Source organism: Camelus ferus, chromosome 3, assembly GCF_009834535.1.
Source record: "Camelus ferus isolate YT-003-E chromosome 3, BCGSAC_Cfer_1.0, whole genome shotgun sequence".
Taxonomy (NCBI): Eukaryota; Metazoa; Chordata; class Mammalia; order Artiodactyla; family Camelidae; genus Camelus; species Camelus ferus.
In genome coordinates this window covers 47,903,863-47,911,777 of record NC_045698.1, presented here as the reverse complement: position 1 = coordinate 47,911,777, position 7,915 = coordinate 47,903,863, and positions in this window count along the sequence as shown.

The window sequence follows — 7,915 nt, the reverse complement described above, 5'->3', positions numbered from 1 at the left end:
GGTGGGCATAGAGCAGAGTGAATCTGTCCCTGGGGTAGAATCCTCTGTAGGTTAACTATGGGGCAGGCACTGTTCTAAGCCTTTATGTGTTACTCTCCATGACAATCTTCTAAAGTATGTATTATTATTATTTTCCCCTTAACAGAGGTACTGGGGATTGAATCCAGGACCTTGTGCATCCCAAGCACGTGCTCTACCCCAAGCTCTACCCCCACCCCTAAAGTATGTATTATTATTATTCTCCATAGTTTACAGATGAAGAAATCAAGACAAAGAAAGGTGACACAGTCAATAAATGGTTGAGGCAGAATTTAAATCCAAGAAGTCTTATGACAGTGGTGGTGAGTCAGCAGAGGTAGCGGTTCCAGGAAGTGTGTGGGTAAGTATGTAGTGGCTTCCTCTCTAATGGAGAACTCCCAAAACACTGAAACAATCAGGCAGCAGCAGCTCCCAGGTCTTTCCCAGGTGTGCGGGGTCATCTGCAGGCTCAGAAGACTATGTACCAGGTCACATTGAAGAGGCAGCTTTACAGGAAACTTACTTCCTTGGAACAGAATGTATTTTCCCAAAATGGGCAAAACATTCTCTCCTATCCCACATGCTCTTCTTATGATGTGACTTTAACACTCTTACCAGGGAGAGGTGGGGTCTGTTTCCTGCTCTTTAATCTGGGCAGGATTGTGACTACAGTGAAAATAATGGTACGTGACTTTTGAGGCTAGGTCATGAAAAGCTGTACAATGTCCATCTGGTTCTCTTGGGACACTTGATGTTGAAACCCAACCGCCATGCTGTGAAGCCCACAGCCCATGAAAGAAGTCCAGACAGCCAGGAACTGAGGCCCAAGGAACACATTCCCAGCTGAGCTCCCAGCCAACAGCTAGAACGAACTCACCAGTCACATGAGTGATGCATCTTGAAAGTGGATCCTCCAGTCCCCAGGCAAGACACCCCAGCCAATGAAATGTGGAGCAGAGACGTGCTTCTTTTCTAAGCCCTGCCCTCATTGCAGATTCATGAGCAAAATACAGGACTGCTATTGTTTTAAGCCACTGAATTTTGCAGTGGTTTGCTATACAGCAACAGATATTACCTGCTTGGTGCCATAAAATCCAAAGCTTCAGTCTCCTAGGTGGGACTTACCCTGAGGGCTCTGGTGGTGATCAAATTTCCTCCACAACTTTTGCCAAATTGTTGTTTCAGGAGAGGGAGAACATAAAGACTATTATTTACAACCTTCCCCTGATTTCAGTTTTTACTTTTAGATCTTTAATCTCTTTAGGATATATTTTAGTTTAAGGCATGATACAGGTATTTAACTTAATTTTTTCAAGTTATCACACAACTGTTCATTAAATTCTCTATAATTTTTTTTAATGATTTAAAACATTACCTTTATAATGGGGGGTAGGCATAAATTAGGAGTTTGGGATTAACAGGTACACACTACTATGTATAAAATAGATAGACAACAAGGACCTACTGTGTAGCACAGGGAACTATATTCAATACCTTATAATAACCTATAATGGAAAAGAATCTAAAAAAGAATATACATATATAATTGAATCACTTTGCACCTGAAAAGAACAGAACATTTAAAATTAACTGTATTTCAATTAAAATATGGTTAAATAAATAAATAAAACATCATCTTTATCATGATTTGGAACCCAAAAGACAATATTATCAAGCAAAGGGAGCCAGAAATAAACCTGCTGGAAAGAAGGGGATAGCAAGGAAACTCATGAATCTTGACCTACACGCTGGATGGAGAGGGAAAAATCTCTGCTAAAAATTCGTAACCATAAGCTAGCACTTACATGAATTTGTAGCTTGAATTCATGCTACCTTAAACAAAACAAAACAAAACAAAAAAACTCTAAAGCAGAGAACTTATCTCACTGGCCCTGGGTTACTTACATGCCAAATAAGAAGCAGAGGGAAACAAAAATCCTCTCTGGAGGACAATAATTTCAACCCGTACCTCAAAAATTTCCACAAATCAAGGGTAGGGTATAGTTCAGTGGTAAAGCGCATGCTTAGCATGCATGAAGTCCTGGGTTCAGCCCTCAATTCTCCATTAAAAGTAAATAAATAAACCTAATTACCTCCTCCCCCCAAACAAAACAAAACAAAAAAAGAGAAAGCCTAAAAAAAAAAAAAAAAAGAAAGACTCAATGAATAAGAAAAATAAAACAAAACCAAAAAAGAAAAAAATTTCTACAAATAAAATTCTGAGAAATAGGAGAACAAATTTAAAAATCACAGAACACAAGAAAACCAGGCACCATAAGTGAAAGAGATACCAGAATCAGATACATGAAAGATTCAGATATTGAAATTATCAGACACAGTTTATGAATAACTATGTTGAATATGTTTAAAGAAAAAAAGAGAGAGATTGAAAATAATGAGCAAGGAATTCAAGACTATATAAAATGACCTGATCTGAAAAAGAATCAACTAGAACATTTAGTTTATTTTAATAAAATAATTAAAACTTAAAACTCAGTGGATAATGAAATGGCAGATTAGTCAGCACCAAAGACAGAATTAGTGAACTGGAAGATAGTGAGAAAGAGAGGAGTCTCTGAGGACAGTGAGGAAGAGATAAAAATAGTCAAAGGACAAAAGACACAGACAACAGAGTGAATTCTAACAAATATTTCATGGTAGTTCCAGAAGTAGATACGAGATTCAAAAAAGAGAAGACTCACTATTTGAAAAGTGAATAGGTAAAAATTATTAATGGAAATAAATCTTTAGACTTGGCAAGTTCAATGTATCTCAAGTAAGATAAATTTAAAATACTTCCACGCTCGGATTCATCATGGTGGAATATGCACCAGAGACAAAAAAAGACTTAAAAACAAACAAATAAACTAAAAAAGGCAATTAGACTGAAGCAGCAGTATTAGGCTCAAGAGAAGGGAATAATATCTTCAATGTACTGAGTGAAAATAAAATGTCAACTCAGAATTACCTATCCAGCCAAAATAACTTTCAAGAAAGAAAGCAAAATTAAGAGTTTTTCTTTCAGGCAAAAGTAGATTTTAGTGCAAACAGATCCTTCCTAAAAAAAATTCTAAAGTCTGTACTTATGTAAATAATGACTTCAGACAGAAAATTCAAGATACAAAATGAAATGATACGGAAAGATAATAGTAAATTATGGGTAAATTGAAACAAAAGTCCATTAATGTAAAATAAATATAATGTGTATTTTATGGAGATAAGAAAATTGGTAGAACTAAAATACTATTTAATTATGGCACATAAGTGGGAGAGGTTGGTGATCAGAGGCAAAACATTCTAGGGTCTAGGGATTGTTCCAAAAAGGAAAACATGCTCATTAATTTAAAAATCATTGAGTGACATGTTAGGTATGCATATGAAATAGCTGAGGTTAAAATAAAATAGTAAAATTAAAGGATATAACTTTCAAATTAATAAAGAAAAGGAGATTAAAGAAAGAAGAAGAAAGTTCAATCAATCAAAAAAAAAAAAAAGTCAAGGGGAGAGGAAAAAAAGAGTAAAGAAAGAGAACCCTATGGGACAGATAGAAAGTAGAGATGAATCCACACATAGTAAACTCTGTTAAAAAACTAAAATTGTCAGGCTGGCTTTAAAAAGCAAATCCAATTATGTTTTCTACTTGCTATTTTTAAGTGACACACAAAAAGATAAGGAAAGGTAGGAAAAAAGATGGAAAATATACAGCAGGCAATACAAACCAAAAGAAAGCTAGTATAGTTATTAAATTTATTTTAATTTACTTAATTTCTTATAGTGATAAAAATTCACTTCCCTGAGAAATATAATGACCCATAATTTACATGTACCCAACAATCTATCTTTGAAGCATTTAAAGCAAGTATTGACACAGCTGCAAAGGGAAATAAGAAAATCCATAATCATAGTGAGAGATTTTAATATACCTCGCTCAGAAATGCATAAACCAAGCGGTAGATATAATGAATCCATAAACCTACCTGGAATTATCTTCCAAGTTTCTGAGTTGGAATAAACATAGTTGAGAATAGTAAAGAGAAGCCCCGATGGCTTGTCTGAATGCCAAGATTATTCCTTCCTACTCTGTTTAGCAGCAGATCTGCCTCCTGATGATTATCAGGGCCAACCACCCCTATCAGTAAGATAAGTCCCTGTTTTACCTGCTGGTCTCCTGGCATGAAAAGCCTAACGTGACCCAGCAGCAATGATAGCTTTTAAGTTTAGCGAGACTCTTCCTGTAGTCCCTGTGGAAGCATTATCTCCCCTCTGGGAAACAAGATCTCTAGATCCACAGAGCCTAAGATTGTGGGAGCAGGAAGCACAGACTCCTGAGAGGGTCACTGGGAGTGATGGTGTGTGGGGCTGCTCCCACAGATTCTGCTCCGTTGGGATATACGTCTTAGCAATTGCTGGGTGGGGCAGTGCCTATCAGCCAAAGGCAATGCTCAGGAAAAGAATGCAGCTGAGGACTGTTCTCAGCCTACCTTTCATCAGCTGGGGGACGGCTGATTGGCTTTGTAAAGAGGATCTGTTTGGGCACCAACAGAGTCCGCTATGCTGACCGGCTGTTGAATAGAGCTTTAGGAAAGAAGGTCTAGTTCACCTCACCAGCTAAAGTTCTCCAACATGCTGAGGTACCTGCGGGCTGAGACTAAGAGAACACAGAATAAGCAGAGGAGGAAGGATGTCATACATATCAACCAGTGCTCTAACTAGTTATAGGGAAAAGAAAAAAAAAAAAAAAAAAGGATAACAGCAGCCACCCATAGGCTCTTTCTTGTCTTGTTATTAATATATTGTCTCTAGCAACCAGTTTTCTTTTCCTCTCCTCCCTTTCTGCTGCTAATCAATACAAGATAAATCAGTGGTAGATAATTTTATAATTTAGTTGTTAGGATATAAGGAATTGAGGTACAGTATAGATAGCAGGAATTTTTTAAAAATCTGTTCGGAAATCCAATTAGATTTTTTTGTTCCCTCTAATTCTTGGAGCCCGTCTCTGAAGCAAATAAATGCTTGCTGAGGTTCTGAAGCCTATGGGTCAGGGAGGAGAGGTAGGGAAGAAGGAGGCGGAAGAGAGGAGAAAAGAAAAACCTAGGCTTCAAATTACCAAATTTTAATCTGACACATATATAAAGACAAAAATGTTTAGAATGCATTAATTTATATTAATATATAAGAATAAATAAATAGTAGGAAAGAAAAACTGTTCTCTAGAACGCCAACTAAAAATGTAGAAAAACACATTTTGGCAACCCAGTAATTGACTCAGGCACAAATAATCAATAAATGCCAAACGCTAAAACCAGTGGGTGAAAGTTTAATGAGAAACAGAATTTGTATAATTTCAAAATATCTGCCCACAAGATTCTTACTAATCCCAAAGGGGGAATATAGGAACTATGCATTTGAGAAAAGTGGTAGATGGCACCTTAATTACAAGATCAAAATTGACATCACTCATAACAGTAAAAACTGGCATAATGTGTCTCCTAGTATTACAGGACTTCTGCCAAAAATGCATGTTTCCGAAACCAACAGTAAGAAAACAGATGAACACAAATGGTGGGACATTATATAAAATAATTGGTTTATCATCTTCAAAAATGTCAGTGTTCTGAAAGACAACGACTGGGGAATCTTACCAGATTAAAAAAAAAAAAAAGGAATACCACCTGAGTACAATGAGCAACATGGGAATTTTCTTTTGCTATAAGTGACAACTAGTAAAATTTAAATAAGGATGCAAATTAGATCCAGATTTTGATCATTTTTCTGTAGTCATGTAACAGAATATTTTAGGACATACATGCTAAAGTATTTATGAATAATGGGGCATCAGCAACTAACACTCACATAGTTCCAGGGGAAAAAAGTGTTAGTTATCTTTTTCTCTATAACAAATTACCCCAAAACCTAGAAATTTCAAACAGCAATATTTATCCCTTAATATTTAAGGAACAGTGAATATCTTATGTTCACACGAAAACCTGTATATTAAGGTTTACTCACAGCAGCTTTATTCATAATTTCCCCAAATTGGAAACAACCAAGATGTCCTTCAACAAATGAAAGAATAAATGTGCTGTAGTAATCCCCTACAGTGGAATACTACTTAGCAATGACAATAATAAGCCATTGACTTGTGCAATACGGATCAATCTTAAAAGCATTTTGCTAAGTGAAAGAAACCAGACTCAAAAGGCTCTATACTCCATGATCTGCTTATGTGATAACTGAAAAAACAAAACTCTAGGGATGGAAAACAGATCAGTGGTTGTCAAAGCTTGGAGGAAGGGAGAGCACTAGACTACAAAGCGCTGCACAGGGGAATTTTGGGGGGTGGTGGAACTGCTCTGCACAGTTTTAGGGCGGTGGTGAAATGATCTGTCACATTTGCAAAAACTCAAAGAACTAGCTTCAGATACTTTCAAATCTTTATCACCCTCTGGAATGTCTTCACAGTGTTCTGCGCCATCATGCTCTTTGGTTCCTGAGCCCCACAAATGGAACCAGGAACACACCTTCTCAGATGCCGAGTCTCCCTTCCTCTATTCCCGACAACTTCAAGAATGTTTTTGATCAGAAGACCTGTGACCTTCCCAGAAAGCCAAAGCTCTTGGTGGGAGGAAAAAAATGTTTGCCACGATGCACAGCCATGTCACTGTCTTCTTTTCAAAGATATTTTCACTCTGATCTCTGTGTTGAAATGCTGTCTACTTATGGAGTTTGAGGAGGGTTTACCTAAGGGATCTTGATAACGTTGCATTCCCCCAAAATTAAAGAACATATCCAGATTGTTGAATCAGATTAGAATCCCTGTTCTAGCCCAGCTTTAACTGGGAAACCCATTTTGGGTGTTGCTTGTTTTATTTTTAATAACCACCATTTTTGGTTCAAATGATACAGATTTTTAAAAACCTTTTTATCCAGGGGTCTGAAGCAGAAAGGCTGGCTTTTAAGTTGGACGCAGCGTCTTACTAGACTGCGTGTATGAGGAAAGAGCAAGTGCCTTATTGCTGGGTCTGTGTCCAAGTTCCTTCCCCGTCCCATGGGCTCTGCTCAGCCACTCCGTACTGCTGAGGTTGTCCCCAGGACTGTTAGGGTGAAGTATTACTGATTCCCACGGAAGAGAGATGCAGAACAGTTGGCGAGGCAGATGGGGGTTTTATGAGAAATTTTGCTTTGCCTTGAAACCCTCTGTTAAAGTAATTTTGGGGGCCATTAATTGTGCAGTTTTTAGAAGGAGAGTGATTTATGGGATGATATTGGCACCCAATTCTGAAAGCTTGGATTTGGGGATCTGCTTTTTAAGTAGTTAATTTCGAGACTGAAAAACAATGAGCCTTACCTGAGGAAATACAGCATTTTGCACAGAAGCTTCTTTGAAAGGGAGTCCTGGTTTAATCACCAAAATGACAAGCCGAGGGTCAGTGCCTGGACCCCACTGGCGTTTGATTTGTTTGTTGTGGTTTTTGAAATCCTGACTTGTAGGGACCATAATGGGAGGAAAAAACAAAATATGCAGGCCTTTAGAACTAAATAGCAATGAAAATAAAGCTCATTTCTAAAAAGGCAAAGCAACAAAAATCTACAGAACTTACACTGTTTTGCACATTTAAAAAATGCACCAGGCATTGGGGGAGGTGGGAATCCTATGAAATGGAGGCTGAGACAAGTGACTCTAACTGTATTACAAATGTAAGACATCACCTCAGTGACGGGGCTGGAGAAAAAGGAGCTGAACTAAGTGACTTGGGAAAATGGTTTTCTGACTGAATACTGTAATGGAAACCCTGTAGTCTAGTAATTTGTTTCTCACTGTGGTACAGGTTAGTAATTCTGAAACTACTGTCCATGTTTATGAGGGCTGAACCAATGCATAAGTACACTGGAGATA